Genomic DNA, 18,455 nt, shown 5'->3' with positions numbered 1-18,455 from the left:
CTCTCTCTCTCTCTCTCTCTCTCCTCTCTCTGTCCTTTAGAGCTAGGATATTTCTGCATTCCCCAGGCTGGCCCTGAACTCTAGACTCATTTCCCTTTCCTTACTGAGTCTTCTAAGAAGATGGAATTCTAAATGTGCATTTCACCACCCATGGTCATCTCCATGTACTGCAGATGTGCACTACACAGCCCACAACCACCTCTAGGTACTCCAGATGTGCGTTACATCACCTATGATCTTCTCTAGGTACTCCAGATGTGCGTTACATCACCTATGATCTTCTCTAGGTACTCCAGATGTGCGTTACATCACCTATGATCTTCTCTAGGTACTCCAGATGTGCGTTACATCACCTATGATCTTCTCTAGGTACTCCAGATGTGCGTTACATCACCTATGATCTTCTCTAGGTACTCCACTTGTACATTACAGTGCCCACAATTCTCTCTTGGGTGAGGCCACTCTACTTTCAAAGAGCACTTATAATGAAATGTAAGTTTTTAGTTCATTAGGGGAAATCTTAATAGTTGTCCCCTGTACAACTATTTTTGTTCCAGACACATCAGATTAAAGCAATTGAAAAATTAAGGAATTGACAAGTTACGGATTTAATTGTGGCTACTAAGCAGATTTTACTCTAAAATCATGTACCAGGATGACTCATTGCCAAGAATTGATTAGGACCTCAGAAATTGTGCTTTGCAAAAAATCAAAATTCAAAATAATAATGCAGTCAGTTATACGCTCAATTAATAAACTTCCCAGCACTTTTAAACCATTAAGCCCTACACACTTTTAACATAAAAGCTTTCTCACATGAGAGCCTGGAGTTTTCTATTGTAAAGTGGTAAACGTTTTGAAATATTTTTTTGCATGGGGAAACAATATACACTGCAGAAAATGCCCCCACTTAGTTTCTCTCTCTTGTGTAGTATTTGCAGGTGCTTCGTGCTGCCCAGGTGCTGTTCCCATCCTAAGACTGCTTTCTCTTTTGCTATTTGACTTTCTTGATCATTGTAGAATTGTTTTAGGGTCACCACTTGCACTCAGTGTGCAGGTGCCATCTGTTGCTTACCACTTTGGGGACAAAGCAAGGCTTGAGAAAAAAAAAGAGTTGTTGGCTGGGATTATTAACTTAATTACGCTGTCTGAATTACAGGAAGAAGCCTTAAAAGTCATTGAAGCAGCTCGATGCTTAGGATCTTGATTTTTCCAGCCCTTGAATGTACCCCTTGGCTTTAGGAGTCAAGAGGGGTCGCAGGTGATCAATAGTATCCATTCCCTTCTAGAAAGACATCTTTCCTCAAGTTCAAATGGAGTGCTGAATCCAGAAAAAAATATAAAACAGAATCAGCCCAATTGTGAAGTAATCACATAGCAAAGTGCTTTGTTGTTTTGTAATCATGTTAGAGGAACTTAGCATCTCTCTCACAGGCAGATAAGGGAATTCATTTTCACCGTGTGTATGATCGCTTTGGGTTTCTGTTCTTTTCCATTCACGTCACTTGGGGCTGTTTGCTAATGATCCCAGCACCTGTAGAGGTGGGGCTGAGAAAATGAAATTGCTTCATGTACAGCTGGTGCTCTTTGGGTTCTCTCTATCCCCGGGGAGAATTGGACTGGGAAAGAGTTTCCTACCAGGCTCTGTTAGGTGTGACAATGCACTTCTCTCTGTTCATAGGGTGTGGTTTGAAATGCTGAGACCAAGTAGACTTGGCATTTGTGGTACTGCCCACATTTTTCTTTGGGCAAGATTCCCTTAAACACTTTGCTTTCTTCTTGCTGGGATCAGCCAAAATCAGAGCTATCATTCAGTAGATTCTTTTTCACAAATCCTGCCAGTTTGATTGATCTTTTCTAGGTAGGAAAACTGAGGCTGTATCACATAGTGAAAGAGCAGACAGACCTACCCCTTGGTCTCAGAACATCTTTAACAGCACAGCATAGCATATAGCCAAGAGCTGTAAGAGCAAGTTTGCTGATGGAGACTGACCCTGTTTGGTTCCTGTGGTGAAGAGTGTGCAGTCTGGGCTCTGAACTCAGGGTCCCCAGAAGAATAGGAAAACAATCTATCCCAGAACTCATTTCTTCTAAGCTACCAAAAAGTTGGTTGCCTAGACTCTCCTTTCTATCATGAGCAATCTCTCTCTCTCTCTCTCTCTCTCTCTCTCTCTCTCTCTCTCTCTCTCTCTCTCTCTCCTACCCTCCCTCCCTCTCTTTGTCTCTGTCTCTCTCTTCTCTCTCTCTCCCTCCCTCCCTCCATCCCTCCCTCCCTTCTTCTCTCTCTTTGTCTCTGTCTCTCTGTTTCTTCTCTCTCTCCTCTCTCTCTCTCTCTCTCTCTCTCTCTCTCTCTCTCTCTCTGTGTGTGTGTGTGTGTATGTGTGTGTGTGTGTGTGTGTGAGCACATACTCATGTGCGTTCACTGGCTAACTATATAAAGAATGCTTTAAGAGCAGGCTAACCACCTGAAGTCCCGCTGTTTCTGATACTGGAGCCATAGACTCGAGGGATTTTAGGTACAGCTCTGAGTGCCAATCATATACCTATTCAATTGCTCTTAAGCTCTTCTGGCCAGAAAGCAATATAAAACTGGCAAAGCAGAGGGACAGAGATGAAAAGTCAGGCCTTCTGGCTCTGAAAAGTCCAAGTCTATGTTATTCTAGGATTTGAGGGTCCAATATGACTTCCTAGGTCTCACTCTCAGGTCAAGCTCACAGTGTCAGAATTCTACAGTCAGGAGCTCCACACCACTTCCATTCCCATTAGAAAGGTGTAGACTGTGAAATGTTCCATGCTGGGCACAACTCAGAGGGCTGTGTCCCAGTTTTCCCTAGTGACAGACAGGAGAGCGTAAATTGTCCACATGCATTTGGATCTGCACACTTTGAGCAACCTACTTTAACCTCTCTGTGACTCAGTACTCGTGTCTAAAATGAGAATAACAATAGTCTAATTTCACTGGGTGGCTATAAATATGAAATTCCACGAGCTATGTCTGGTGTGCTGCAGAGGGTCAATACGTGTTCATTTCTCTCTAGAAAATTCCCGGCAATGGGCTGCATGCCACAGGAAGGGAACGGCAGCTTATTGTCTTTAGTGCAAAGATTTAATACAATTCTTTGGTTAGAAAATATTCCCTTGCCATGGAAATGCTCTCCAAAGTGCACAATACTGCTTTGGTTTCTATTCATCTGTAATTTCTATTAAACGGGCACTTATATTGGGATTCTGGAAGCTAAGATATCAACTGGAAATCCTCTTGTGTCTCTAATAGTTGTTTTTCTCACAAAGAAAAAGAATTGCGACCTGGTTCTTACTATAGGGCAGCCCTTCCTCCTCTGCACAGTTCAGGTTTTTGCAGAATTCTCAAGGTTGCTTTGCCCTTGGAAATCTCAGCCTTACTAAATTTGGGGAGTAATTAAAATGCACTGTGTAGATTTTCGGCCATCAAAGTAGATGAGTAAAAGTAACGGAATGGGAGGGAGGGGTAAGGAAAGAGCTAGACACAAATGTTGGTTCTGATTTTTGAACCTGACTCTCTTGGCATATACCAGAGTCTGTACAGGCATAGATGCATGGTGACAGCCTTGCTGAGCAATAATACTTTGGGTATCAACTCTTCCTTGATACCTGACCAAATGGAGCAAGACTAATCAGCTTTTATTTGTGTTTTCACTTTGAAATGTTTTGTAGGAAAGTTTCATTTGATTAACCTTCTCTAGCATGCCGTTTGACTCAGAAATGCATGGTGTTTGCCTACAAACAAATAACTAACTAAGTAAATAAAGGTGATGATAATCCCCTGAGCAACAGAGAGAAATTAACAACAACTTGCCTGCATTGCTATTAGCTGGGTTTATGAAACATTTCATTTAATTTCTAGGCTCTCTAGGAGTGACCACAGTAGCCACCTTATAAATGCCTTCCCATACTACTTCAAAGCCACTGATTTATATAAGTGTTAAATTACATTTAATTAACTTATAAAAATATTAATGACACTATTATCTAACAATGCCTCCCATTGCTGTTGAAAAAAATCATTAAGGACCTTGCTTCAAGTCCTTCTTAGTACTTCAACAGCACAGCTATCTCATCTACCTGGAGAGACATGAGTTGAGTGACAAGTAGGTTCCACCAATGAGCAGTGGGGATATGGGTTAAGGGCTGGAATGTAGCACAATTAGCAAGAACTCAGAGACAGAAATCGGGCTTCAACCTGAAAGTCAGAAAGGCAAAACAGCCAGCCACTGGCTCTTTCTTCTACCTCAGTCTGAAATGGCGATCCTGCCTCTCTTACCTCTACCTCAGTCTGAAACAGTGATCCTGCCTCCAGGAATCTCAGAATGAGACTGTGTGTGATAGCTGTCTCCTCCTGTCTTATATTCCTCTCTAGGGCTGGGATTAAAGGCATGCACCACTACTGCCCTGTTTCTATGACAACTAGTGTAGCTACTGGGATTAAAGTTGTGTGTCCCCACTGCCTTGTCTGTAAGGCTGATCAGTGTGGCTGTTTAACTCTCTGAACTTCAGGCAAGCTTTACTTATTAAAAAACAATTGAAATATCACCACACTGGAGAGCATGTTTGCAAGGAGGCATAAAAGAGTCTCTGAACATGGCCTGCATGGGTTGGGAAGAACCTTACACAGAACACATGGTTGCTGTCCCTAGACTTTGAGATGGTCTCCTGGGGCCGTGATGAGTAAAGACACAAGAGAAGAGGCACAGATGACTTTTAAGCCAAGCGCTACTATACTTTCACTGCTTTATTGACTGAGAAAGGAGTGAGAGGAGAAATGTGGCCCTGCATTCAAATCCAGTTCCATCCTACACCCTTGGCAGTGAGCATGTTATTAGTGGTCAACTGTAGACAACACTTTCATCTTTGGGATGTAAGAAATGAAGGTGGGATGAGCCAGGCAGGTTTCAGACATGGGGGAAATACTCATTGTCATAGAGACAAGGGTGTTGCCCTGGGAATATGGACTAGACCTTTAGAACACTCCTTGGCCCCTTTCACACAGGCAACCACTGACTTCACCCCGGCATCAGGCCAGCACTGGCTGAAGAGAGGATCAAGTCATTCACATGTCTATTTTCAGGGCATTTAAATTAAATTTTGTCTATCCACAAGGAAATCAAGGCAACCATGCAGATAATTATAAAGAGGAAACTTTTACTTCCAAATAAGAACAGATTTACTTGTTATAAAGTATTAAAAAAAGACATCTTTTACAAAGATGTGGTCATATGTTCGTGAAGGGCGAACATGTGTCCTACGTGTTTCAAAGGATAATGATAAAAACACATTACTGCAAACAGAGAGTAGGGTGTACATCTACACGCCATGTCATTTGATCACCACAGTAGGAATGCAGCTTGCCAATGACATGTGGCCGGCCCAGTTTCTCATGACCATTAAGTAACAAGGCCCAGCTGCATAGTACGAGACCTCGATTCACAAGATGTAGAAACCCCCAGAAATTGACAATACCACTGACAGCTCTGTGTCGAAACTCCCCTATAAATAATTCCCCGGCTATTTCTTGACTTGTTATAAGGCAAGCCATTCAGCAATATGATGCAGATAAATATTTCCTTTTCAAAACATTGCACAAAGGCATGATTTCCTCCCTCTTTCCACCCTTTGGGAGAAATAGGAAAGCAGGAAAGTAATAGGGATTTAGCTCCAAGCAATAGAAGCCTTCCTATGCTTTTGGTGATGACTAAAGAGAGTCCCTGGTTACTAGGGAGACCACAACAGTCTCCATCAGATTCAAGTACAAAACGTGGGTTGCCTGGTGAGTGAATGCCAAGAAAAGCAAAGGAAAATATTATCATTGTTGAAATCATCTGATGTCCCTGACACATTGGCAAACTGAATTTTTCAAACTGCCCAAAGGGCTTCGTTAAATCTATGAATTAGTAACACACGGCCGTTCTGTCTGGAGATGGAGGAAAAAAGACGAGGATGTTAAACTATTCTAAATACTGTCAAAATTAACCAAAACCTTACCATAGAAACCTAGACAACCAATCTAGATTTTTTTTTTTGGTGGTTGTTATGGTTCAATTTTTATTGTAAATTTAACTTCCCCTAACCTTTGTTTCTGCAGCTAAATAACAAAATTAATGTTTTGGGTCACATCATCCTCACACTCTAAAAGAAGTGCAGGCCTTCTTAACCAGTTTCTCACAAATAACAAGAATTGTCTTTAAAATGTCCCTGGCGATTCTAATAGCTCCCCAGGCTTCAGAAGCTGGGCTCTTCATATCTGCCCTGTGCCCTTTCTGTGAGTAGGAGGGGCCAGCGAGGGAAAGAACTGGGGGGTGAGCCAAACCCAGAAATACCTCTTGACCCAGCTTCCAGAGTTACGGCGGGCCTGCCTGGGGATGTTCCTCCTGCCTCTACTTGATCATTCCCAGGGCGCCAGGTCCTCGCCAGGACCCATCCTATCTTATTATAGAGGCAGCTCTGATTGTTGGGGAGTGTTTTCTCATGTCCTGCCAAGACCTGCCTCCTCATGTTTTCTCCCCATTGTTCTTCATGGTATCTCTAGAACAGCACGGTTTGACTCAACTTCCTCTCCCCTCCAATAGTCCCTCCGATAGCTGGAGTCAACTGTCATGACTGCCCTTGGATACCGCTGTCTCCAAACAAAACAGCCTCAACTTCCCTATTAGGTCATAAGGCGAGCAGACAAATGTTATAATAATATGAAAAGGTTGACACGTAACCTCCAGAAGAGGAAAACAATATCGTCTTAAAGTTGTATATTGTTAAAGTAAAATATTTTGAATGAATAGTTGAGGGGTTGGGGGCAGAGCTTAGAGGTGGCTGCATTCTTAGTGCATTCAAGGATCTGAATTCAAACACCAAGAAATGCAACTAAAACCAAAGGGGAGCGGGGAAGGTTGGAAGTCTGAGTTGCTATTGAGAGGCACTTTGTCTACCTTGGGTTCCTGCATTCTGCAGCCTTGTCAAAATATCAGTGTGACTTTTCTAACAGAGGAATATCATGTCAGCTCCTGTTATAGTTCACCGACTCTCACAGGTTGCCTTTGTTTATGATTTTTGTTTACCTATAAGCAATGTCTACTTTAAGAAGAGTTTTTAGAAAAATACTTACCTTTAAACAGTTTTAACGTGGCTTAAGAAAGCGAATATAGACTATTAAGAATTTTCAGTGTTCACACATCTATAAAGGAAGTAAGATCTCGAGTTTGAAGCCACCCCGGGATACACAACAATGCCTTGTTTCAAAAAAAGGGAAAGTTTAAAAAAAAAAGCATCACGAGGAAAGTAAATTCTCAATTCTTAATTCATCCTCGATATCTTTGTTAACTCCAAGCATGCAGAGGGACTGAAGCCTTGTCGCAGTGAACAAATCCAGAGCTCTCGCTCGGCCCCTCGGTGTGTCTCCAGTCGGTTTCTCTCCCAGTTCATCACTCGCTCTGCTGTTCTGCGCATGTCAGTGTGGCTGGCCATATGGGCCCATCTTGTCCTCGGTGCTTTGCCACGCCCCTCTTTATTAGCGTTTCTTCTTCTTTTCCATCGTTTCTCTTCTTTTCCCCTCTTGTTGGACAATCTCTTCATCATCCCCACTTCTTCAGTGTTCGTGTCCATTTTAAACTGTTTCCAGCGTTCTAAGCTGTAAAGGCCTGGTGAAAACCCGAGTGGGGATACTCTTGAGATAGCAACAGGGAAAGGAGCCAAAACCCAGCGCCCCCGCCCCCAGACGCCTTTGCTGCGGGCTTGGGGTGGACAAGGTCTTTAGGGACGAACTGGCTCAAGCTAGCTCCTGAGAGGAGATAGCAATCTGCCTGACGATTTAACAACTGTGAGCACGTTTCCTGACACTCTCCCTGCTCAGCGCAGTCTCTTCGGGAACCAATCAGTTTCCCAAGGTGAATCATGAATGGTTTTAGTGACTGGACACTCAGAAGAAAGGGAGAAACTACAGGGCTGGACTGGTCTTGATTTCAGCAGCCAGCCCAGTGCAGTTCCTGATAACTAGGGAGTGTGTCGTAATGAGATGAGGAAGGCTGCTGTGAAGTCAGGGTGCCTGGGCCGTGGACCGCCAAGGGCAAGCCCTGCCATATGCCAGCTCTCCGATTCCCTGGAGAAAGGCCCCGTTGCTACCTACCATTCCTTGGAGTTGTTCTTTTGCTTTTAGCCATCGTGATGCTGTTAGTTAAGATTTTGTGGTGTTCGCATCGTGTGTTAAGTCTCAAAAGCAGTCCCTCTCTGTTTTTGATTTCTCAAGTGATGGTCTCCTGTAGCTCCACCCCAGCTTTGATCTCTGCTGTGTAGCTAAGAATAACCTTGACCCTGTTGCTGCTCCTCCCTTCATTTCCCAGGGATTGCTGGGGTTGCAGGCATGGGGGACCGTGCCAAGCTTGGCAATCTACTCTTGATTTTGCTTCTTCATGCTAGCTAGGGAACCCTTGCGTTCATGTGTCTGCTTTCCCACCGAGCTCGTCACCCATCTTTAGAACCTGAAAGCTGTGTCTCTCTAACCCTGTGTTCCACTAGCTGAGCTCACTGGCTTTTTACACCAAGAGACTGACTCCCTGGCGCCTGAGCGCACACCCTTCAGAGGCCAGACAAGAGTAGGTTCTTTCCTGGTGAGCATTCCTTTCCATATCTCAAGATTTGTGTCTGACAAGCACTGTTTTTTTGTTCATTCTCTGGGCTTCTTAATTATCAGCCACAAAGACTTGGCAAGGGGAGCTCTCCAGGGGGAAGGCAGCTACCCAAAAGCAACACGAACGTGCGAAAACGGCACTTGTTCTAACAAACTGGCTCCAACTCTGCAGATGAGGCCACTTCTGACAAATCAAATCCACCTTGAGATCCATAAAGGCTCGTTGTGAATCCTTCCGTTGTGTAAACACTTTCCAGTAGAGTTCCCAGGAAGGTGTAGACCTGACCATGTTCCCTCTACACACGCCACAATAAGTATCTGCAAACGTCTACATTTCTGCTCTTCCTGGTAGCCACATGCATTCCAGAGTTTATTTGAATGCAGATAAAATTCAAATGTCAGAGGAGAGAAGACTCTTAATGAGGGCTCTGATCCTCTCTCATGAATCTGCTTACAGGTTGGGATAGACACCTGATACTCAGAGGCATTAGCATCCTGGTAGTAAATGCTAAATGACAAATAGCGTTTTTTTCTAATTGCCTTCTATTCAAGGCATCCAAACCACAGGTGGGTTATAGATCCAGATGAACCCCTCCCCCTCCAGAAAGTAAAGAGAGCTGTTGATGGAGAAAGTGGGTTCAGATCAAGGAAGTGTTTCCACTAATCAGGACTTCAGAAGCAATGCTTGCCCAGCAGCCATTAATTCCTTTTATTTCTTTGATGCATCTGCCATCTCCAGTAACAGGAAATTCTTACTTTTTTTTTCTAAGAAACTAAAGCACAAAAAGGCAGTGAAAAAGCTACAGACTGACTTGGCAATAGCTAAGCAAGAGGCTGCCATTACTGTCCTGGAACTCAATGAGAAGATAAAGACACTCTGTGAAGGAAGGCCTTGCCCGAGAGGTCAGTATCATTACCCCGTGACAAGCGCACATTGGCTCCTCTTTCTGGGTGATGCATGCAGATCGAATGGCAGCAAAACCAAATGCTAGGTCCTGTGCCTGGTAGTGTCCTGGCCTAGATGCTGGTCTGGCTCAGTTGAACAACACATGAGCCCAGGATCTGTGAACTCCAGGCTGGATTTCCTTTGCCCTTTTGACAGAGCGAATGAATCAGCGGTTGTAGAGGGGATGTCTCTGTATGCGGAGAGCTGGGCTGACAAGCGTCTGAGAAATGTCACTGGCTAAACTGGGTGGCAGAAAGGGAAGGGCAGAGCATGAGAAAGACAGGGTACTTCAAGGCCTTGGACTCTAGAGTAGGACCAGCAGTGCTGGTAGGCCAAGAGGGCACAAGGAATGAAGAGATCCTTTTCTTGTCAGCCGACGAATGAAGCCAGAAACAACAGGGAATGGTACTTGGGAATGAAATCTTGGGTAATTTGGAACAGTCTTAACAGCTATATATGTGGGCGTATGTATATGTACAGGTTCATTTGACAGCCAAGGGTTGATCTCAAGAGCTTTTCTCTATTGCTTCCCTCCTTTTTTTTTTTTTTTTTTTTTTTTTTGAGACAGGGTCTCTCACTGAAACCAAAGTCACAGTTTCAGCTATGCTGAGTGGCCGGGCAAGTTGGAGGGGTTATAGAAATGTGTCACGTGGCTCAGCTTTTTATGTGGGTGGTAAGGCTCCAAATTCAGGTCCTTCTACACTCACTGGTAAAGGGTTTTGTGGTGGTGATATCTGAAATGGGGGGAGTCTCATTACAAAGCCCAAGTTAGCTTTGAACTTTTGAGCCTTTAGATGCTATGAAGAAGGCATGGATGACCATGCTTGGCTTTACATTGATTTAGAAAATAAAATAGAACAACTACAGAAGCTATAAACACACCATAGGCGGAGAAACAAAATAAAACTGCTCAAGTTGTCTTCACTGGCAACAATTCAAGGTAATATTCAATAGTATGTGCTAAGCTGTTTACAGAGAATTCCATGTATGTTTCTTCTCAGAACTCAGTAGAGCAAAAGAAGGTCAGAGATGGTGACTAACTCAGCCCTGGGTTAGAAAGGAGCAAGCAGTCTTGGGGAGGTAGCATGGTTTACTAAAGCAGGTGTACTCCTTGGCTTTGACAGACCAAGAACATTTTCTCGCTGGTATACAGCTGCTCGTTCCTGACCCTGAATCTCAGACTAAGCTCTGGTCCCCAGGGGTCTTTATTTGCTGTGTGCTCTCCCTGCCAGGCCAGGAGCATGTCATTGCTCTTACTCTGGCTTCCTTTCTTACTCATAATTAATTCTGGAAAAAGAGGAGCAGCTTGGGAACAAATGGAGGAGAAAGCAGTGGGCGACATGGCAGCTTCACAAAAGGGACACTCCCAGCAGCCTGACTGCATGGTAAAGCTTTTGTTATGCATTTGGTTTTATACGTTTTGGTTTTTCCAGACAGGATTTCTCTGTGTCCTGGAACTTGCCTTGTAGACCAGGCTGACCTTGAACTGAGAGACCCTACTACCTCTGCCTCGTGAATGCTGGGATTAAAGGTGTGGACCACTACCACCTGGCTGGCTTTCAGTTTCAATTCTGAACATGGATTTCCCAGAATGCAACTGATATGTCACAACGTCACCTTGGAACACATGTCAAAGGGCAACTACTTTCTTTTTCATCAAAAGAGCATAGAAAGAAGTCTTTTACATTTTCTTTTGACCAACACAAGTTCTTACAAAATCCTTTAGAGAATGCTGTCAGCTTAACAGTCTTTACTCAACATTGTCCCAGAGTTCCAATGGTCATGTAGAAGAAGCCACCAGTCATCGTAGAACACGGGAGGAATGGCTCCATCTCACTTGACAAAACCTTGCCACCTTTAAGCTGCTTGGTAAAACCTATTGCCAAAGTGTTACTGTAAGCTGTCTACTTACAAATCTTTCCATTTTAGTTAAAATGGTACTTTGTGCCCTTTAGTAATAAATTGGGTTCTTGGATAGTTTATTTTTAATTATTTGTTTTTAATTAGCATTTAAGTTGTAAAACATCATGATGACATTTTCAAACAAAGCACGTTTTTGTTTTTTTTTTTAAGAATGTGGGGCCTTTCATGAACTTTGTATATCATCCTCTTTCAGGGGGCATGCTAATCTTCCATGTACAATTCCAGTTTTAGACTGCATGCTTCTGAAGTGAGTGCCTCTTGGATACTCCAACAGGTCAAAGTTTTAATAATATTGAAGGGAAAGGAATAAAAAGGTAACCCTTTTTATTTGATACACTGATAAAAAATACATAAAAATTTAGCAGCCATCGTAAGCCTATTGTGGTCGGGCAAGTTGCTTGTCTTATTTGGTGAGGAAACCGAACCACTGGACTGTCTCTAATTCTTTTCTTTAGATTGATTTATTGTATTTATGTGGATGTGTGTGAGGCTGTATGAATATATGTACCACATATCTTTGGGAACCTGCGGGTGCCTGATCCCCTGGAACTGGAGTTCTAGGCTGTTGTGAGCTGCCATATGGGTGCTGGGAACCAAACTTGATCAAACCCAGGTTCCCTGGAAGCTCAGTAAGTGCTCTTAACCTCTGATCCACCTCTCCACTCCTTCTTAAGTCAATATTTGCATGTTCTAACTCATCAGTCAGTCCCTACTGTGAAGCCTTACCCTGAACTCCACAGTCTAAGACAAGAATTGTCAAGTTCATGGTGGTCCCAGACTGATATTACTTGGCATTCCCAAATACCTGGTCACCTTGCCACGCCTCAGAATCTCTTCAACATTGTGTGAAAGGGTATCCAGGAACGCTTAGTACACAATGGCTTATGTGTAAGAAATTAATTCTCTCTCTCTGTCTCTCTCTGTCTCTCTCTCTCTCTCTCTCACACACACATTTTTAGACTCACACTACTATGTCCTCCCCAGTTTTCTTGGGGTCTTTTTTGTAAAATGTTTATTTGGGGTTCTCAGACCAAGTGGCAGATGCCCCGGGCATAAGAGCTTAAGGAGAAAGGATGATCTGTGATTCTTGGAAACAAACCAAGAAAGAGAAGAGTATCAGCTAAAGACGTGGAGTCTCGGGTACCCTCAGGGCACCCTTTATCATTCCTCTCTGCTTCTTTCTGCACTGGGTCTTCTCGGTCTTAAGTTAGATGTCAGTAGAGGGTAGAAGCTGTAAGCAGCGGGGAGATGCACTTATCACCTCTGATAAGAAGAAAGCAAACATTTCCCTAGCAGTTCTAGTTGAGGAGAACGCTATCTGGCTTCAGTTGGGATACCCATGGCTGATATCCCTGTGTGGCCTGGGCTGCGGGATGATGGATGAATTAGCTTAGCTCAGGCACATTCCACTGGGTGGCAGGGTAGAGGAAAAGCAAGTGGGGAGAGAAAGAGTCCTCTGCCTGGCAGCTGCCCCTGGAAAGCATAGAGCTGGATGTAAGGAGGGGCTATGCCTTACTGGAGTGGAGAAAGACAGCCCAGTATCAATGCACTATCAGCCAGTGGTCAAGTTAAAATAGAATGAAATACTTACTGAGTCATCGATCCCTGGGACATTTATACTTTAAAAGTAGATTTTTTTAATCAATGAGCAGAAGGCCTTTATGGTCCAAGAAACAACTATCCAATTGTATTTTAGACCCCTTTGGAGATGTAGCAAACAGTTTGGGGAAAGGCATCCCCTTCCAGCCTCTGTGAGTGGTGGGGTGGCCACCCTCAACAGTGGCCTGCTTTTGATAACAATTCCCACTGAGGGAAGGGAAAGTGTTGGCTGTAACAGTTCATGTCACTGGACTACCACGGCACGACTTCTCAGTTAGAGACAAACCCATCCTTACAAGTCTAACAGATTAATGGACTATTTCCAAATAAAACAGACATCTCCGTTATCCAAATAACGCCATTTCTCCCCTTGTTTGCTATTTTTTTTCTAAGTAACCAGGTCACCTTTTGAACCTTCTGATCAGGGAATGTCCCAGAATATTAGGAATATCTTAAGCATATTTACACTTGACTTGAGAGAACAGTGAGATACCAAACTGTTTTCCTTCATACACAGGAGTTCAGCTGAGAATAAAACACCCTTGCTTGCTTGAGAGAGAGAGAGAGAGAGAGAGAGAGAGAGAGAGAGAGAGAGGAGAGAGAGAAGAGAGAGGAGAGAGAGAGGGAGGAGAGAGAAAAACCTAGCCCAGCGGGCTTCTCATAGCCCTAGTATTTGCTGGTTTTATTTTGTGCACATAGTCACAACCCAAAGCAAATTCCTTCTGTCGTTTGCAGAGCCTGCTCCTGAAGTGCTTACAGCTTTGTTGTCTGTCAGTAGCACCGGAGTCCCAGTGTGCTAGGTTTTTCAAAGTCTGAGGGAGTCTATTCTTTAAATTGCAGTGTGTGGGAACCAGCCTTCTTCCCTCTTTGCCTTCGGAAGACAGAAGGCTTACTCACTGGTGAAGAAGGGTCAGTGTGATGAAAATACCTGACAGGGGAAAGTTTTGTTTCAGCTCTCAGTCTCCAAAGATTCAGCCCCATTTGGTTCCTCCTTTCTGAGCCTGTGGTGGAAACATCATGGTGGCAGAATCTTGTCTCACTGCTATTCACTGGATGGCGGACAGGAAGCAAAGCAAACAAGGGAGTGGCCAGGCCAAGTCAGCCCTCAAAGTCACTCCCAGTGACCTAGGTTTTCGAACCAGGGCCCTCCTCCTACAGTTTCTACCTCCCTCTAACGGTCTGTTCCACCTGGATTGCAGCCATGGGTTAAACCATTGATTCATTTAGCATCCTCATATCTAACCCTCCCTGGAAACACGCGTAGGTGTGTGCTTTACCAATTTTCACCCAAGTTACTTTAAAAAACACCTTTCCCACTCAATCCTGTTGTTGATTGGATGCAGTTACTTGATGTCATAAAAGGTTTCTCTCTGTAACCAGAACATGTATTTTAAGCTTGCTTCCTTAAAGGTATATATATATATATATATATATATATATATATATATATATATATACTCTTTGTTTTTGTTGTATTTTAATTTTTTAATTAATTTTTGTTATGATGCACTACTTGACTGGATCTGCCCCTCAAGTGAGAGTTGTATCAACTCTTAAGCCATATTTTAACTTTACTCCCATTTAAAGGACCTTCTTACCAGGTGGTGGTGGTGCCTGTCTTTAATCCCTGGGGAGGCAGAGTCAGGCAGAGATCTCTGTGAGTTCGAGGCCAGCCTGGTCTACAGTGTTTCAAGATAGCCAGGGCTACTCAGAGAAACCCTGTCTCAACAAACAAAACAAAAACAAACAGCAACAAAGAAACCAAACCAAACCAACAAAGAGAAGGACATGCTCTAGGTGACGTTGCTATATCCTAGTGCAGACGTTGGGAAGATTCAGTATCTGCCTAGAGGCAGCCACATTTGGGGGTGAGGACTTGTAATAGAAGTAACATTTCAGTTTCAACACTGGACAAATCACCCCATGACTTTCGAAAGTCAAACTGCTGCTTTTCTTTCTATGTCCTTCAGGAAGTGGAAAAAAGTTGCTTTGCTGCCATCCCAGAACTAAGTGAAAGTGTTTGAAGGGAAATCGTTTACCCCAAGTGCTTCAGACTAAACTTCCTCTCCAATGTTCCTCTGTCTTTGCAAACATCTTCCAGATCAAAACTCCTGTTGCAAGTGGGAATTACAGAACTAGGGATTAGGAGATGAAGAAAATGTCCCAAGTCTAGATATGGCAATTCCCCAATACAGTTTATACATTAGGCCCCTCTGAAATGATTATTATATTTTATTATAATCTGTTGGTTTAACTTCAATTATAGTCAAACAAATAGCAATTTAAAAACCACCTCCAAGGTATAATAACTACCAACCCTACCAAGTCTACAAGTATATCCCAAAGAAAGAACATTGGGCATAAAGTAAATCTTAACCTGGTAGAATTAAGAACATTTAGAGAGAGGTCATTTTGAACATACTGGACTGAGCTCCACTTGAGTAACTGCCCGGTGTGTAGAGATTTGGAGCAATGCCACTCTATCCTCCTCCACACCTTTTCCAAAACCTGTTGTTACCCAGACCAGAAAGCAAGGGCTTGACTAGAAGCCTTACAGACAACCTTCTTTCTGAACACAGGATTCTATCTTACCAGTCTACCTAGAGTTGCGCAAAAACGTGACCAGGCCAACCTTGGGATCTCACTGTGTAAACCATTTGCAAATCTTTCAAGAAGCATTGCTGAACACCTATGTCATTAGATGGCAAAGGACTCGCTCTAAAAGCTACTGAGGATAGTTAGGCAGCCTACATCCCTAGTGACCACATAGGATGTCTTTATCATGACTAATAAATAAATAAATAATTAAAAAAAATAAAGACTTTAGGAAAAGCAAAAACTGACTTATCTCTCCCAGCAGACATAAGTCCCCCACACACTTGCCACAGAATTTTCTCAGACAGAAGCTCCTCTGAAATGGAGTCCTTTGTATGTGGCAGTAAAAGCCAGCACTGGACGGCAGAGAATTTGAGAAAGCAGAGATACGATAACATCCAGCAAGCGCTTCCCAATACAGGCTTTTCGGGGGTTTAATATGTGCCTCACAGAAACAGGGTTCATTTAGATACTGTCTGATAGGCTGTCTCCTTTGTCCACTAAACTCATCCCCAAACAGACCCATTGAGCCTTAAAGCCAAAGCCTTCTCATTGTTTTTGGAAATCTCCAGGAGATTCAGCACTGGCTCCAAGAGTTTTCTTGAAGCTGAGCAATCAATTGCACAAGATCCCAAGAAACAAGTGTTGCTCTATCAAATACTGCAGTCATTAGGCAAAAAATTAAAGATAGTGCTCCTTTTCAAATTGATGCTCCAGAGACCTCCAGGCCTAAAAGGCACCGACCTATAAACTAGGTATAGATCAGGATTTTATTGGCTGCAAGTGACATAAATGGAAATAAAATCAGTTGGAGCAGGAAACAAATTTTCAGCCACCAAAGCAAGCTTGGAGGCTGAGCCAAGAGCCTGGGAACTGCTCAGCCAGTTCCTCTGTGGGTGTTGGCCTCATCTATGGCAGGCATAGGCTAGGAACAGGTTCCCAAGTGGTCCTGGCTCGCTGTCTGTGTTCACCATCTGCTGTTTCAGCCTGAGCTGAACAGCTTTCCGCTCCATTCTCTAACAGAGTACGGTTTCTCTTGAGGGACCTCTCTCCTAACCTATTCTCCATAGTTCTGAGAAACTGGCAGGCAAGGTGTGTCTCTTCCCTTGTGAAGAGCTCGCATGTAGGTTAGCCGGTCACGCTTGCTTTTCCTAGGACCTGGAATCTTGAGCTCAGTTGACAGGGGTAAACAGAAAAACCCCAGAGCGAATTACTCTGGAAGTTGGCCCCTGGCCTCTGAGAAGATTGTCTAAGGGTTTTTCGGTATCTGTGTCTCATCTGCGGCCCCAAAGCTCTTTGCCTTCACCGAGGGTTCCCTTCAGTTCTGGCTAGCATACATGCCGATCTAAACTGATACTCTCAATTTTCCTAGAGATAGTGAGCATTGGATTTTGTGGTGCTTATAACCAAAAAGCCTTACTTCGTATCCTCTTCTATCTAGCCGGGTTTCTTTTTGAGAGTCTGTAGAGAAATGTCAGAGAAGGGATTGACAACACTTAAATTGCACTGATCCTGCTTGGACTACTGTGGCCCAGGCAACAGGCTGTTGCTGTAGTTGGCACCTGAGCCTTGCACCAGAGGGCAAGAGCCAGGGAAGGGAGTCAGATAAAAAGGGCCTGAAGAGAAGCGCATCTGTCATGTCTCCTATGCTTTCCTTCAGTTAAATCTCATAAAAGGAGGGAGGAGAGCCACTCACTGTCCTGTCAGGAAGGAACACCTCGTCTTCTCTTTCTGCTCATCAGTTTCATTGCTGTTTATCCAGGCTCTTCCTCTATGAACATTCTGGAAATCTATTTCTTTTCCTAATGAACAAAAGGTAAGAAGATCCACTCCACAGCTCTCGATTGGGGGCCGGTATTTGTAGCTGCATTCGCTGTGGGAATTCGGTGATGTCAAGGTCCCCTCCATCCTTTGTTTGTGAGACTAATTTTGGAAGTTCACCATCATCAGGAAACAGTGCTCCCTTCCTTCTGTCTATCCCTGAGGAATGTTTTATTTCCTTTTTCTTCCTTTTTTTAAGTCTCTTGGGTTCTATATTCAGAGAGGTTGGATGAAAGGGCAAAGCATTAGCTAAATGTCAGACAAGGCACGTGGGAATGGGAATGGGACCGTGATCTCTTGCAGAGGCTTCCAACTTCACTGTGGTCCCCGCTGTGCTGTGCGCAGTGCTGGGGAAGGCTGTTGCTGCTGCTGCTGCTGCTACTGGCAGAGGAGGAAGGTGCTTTCTTCCAGGAAATGTACCCAGCAGGGTCCGGCACTCCTTCATTAAATAACAGCAGACGGATGATACAGACACTTTGGGGCTGCAAACAATTGTCCAAACCTGAGGCAGCTGTCCTCCTTTAAACCTCTTGTTGACAAAGCAGAGAACATTAGCCGTGTCCTCTTCTTTGGCTCCCCAGGAATGTCTCCGGATTTTTTTTTTTATTCAGGGACTTGCAGCTTCCTGATAGGACACTGAAGGTAGAGATTAATAACATTAGCCATGTGGGTAAAGTTGGCTTAAAGAGAAGATGTTTTGGGGGGACATGGACTCATCAAATCAAATTTATGAAAGATCAAAAAAGCAAAAACAAAAATAAAAACCTGATTCAGTGTGGCAAGTGAAAGAGCGTTCTGTATTTCCTTCTGGGATGGAATTGGACGTGCACCCTGCTCTATTTATTAAATGTATAGCTAGCCGTGTGCATACGTGTCAGTCTAGAAAGAAGTGTTGGTTTGAAAGTCATGTCGTCTGTATCA

At 43.7% G+C, this 18,455-nt stretch overlaps 1 protein-coding gene and 1 non-coding gene across 2 annotated transcripts in view; one reads left to right on the top strand and one right to left on the bottom strand.

Moving 5' to 3' along the window:
* Ccdc192 (coiled-coil domain containing 192) overlaps positions 1 to 18,455 on the top strand; it is a 190,416-nt gene that overhangs the window by 119,452 nt on the left and 52,509 nt on the right. The window lies entirely within an intron of this gene.
* On the bottom strand, positions 11,667 to 11,774 carry LOC142849173 (U6 spliceosomal RNA). The gene has a single exon (XR_012910562.1). It is a non-coding gene; the product is annotated as a U6 spliceosomal RNA (small nuclear RNA).

The sequence above is a fragment of the Microtus pennsylvanicus genome, chromosome 4 (assembly GCF_037038515.1).
Source record: "Microtus pennsylvanicus isolate mMicPen1 chromosome 4, mMicPen1.hap1, whole genome shotgun sequence".
Taxonomy (NCBI): domain Eukaryota; kingdom Metazoa; phylum Chordata; class Mammalia; order Rodentia; family Cricetidae; genus Microtus; species Microtus pennsylvanicus.
Note: the sequence above shows the minus strand (reverse complement) of the source record. Positions and strands in the feature narration are given on the sequence as shown.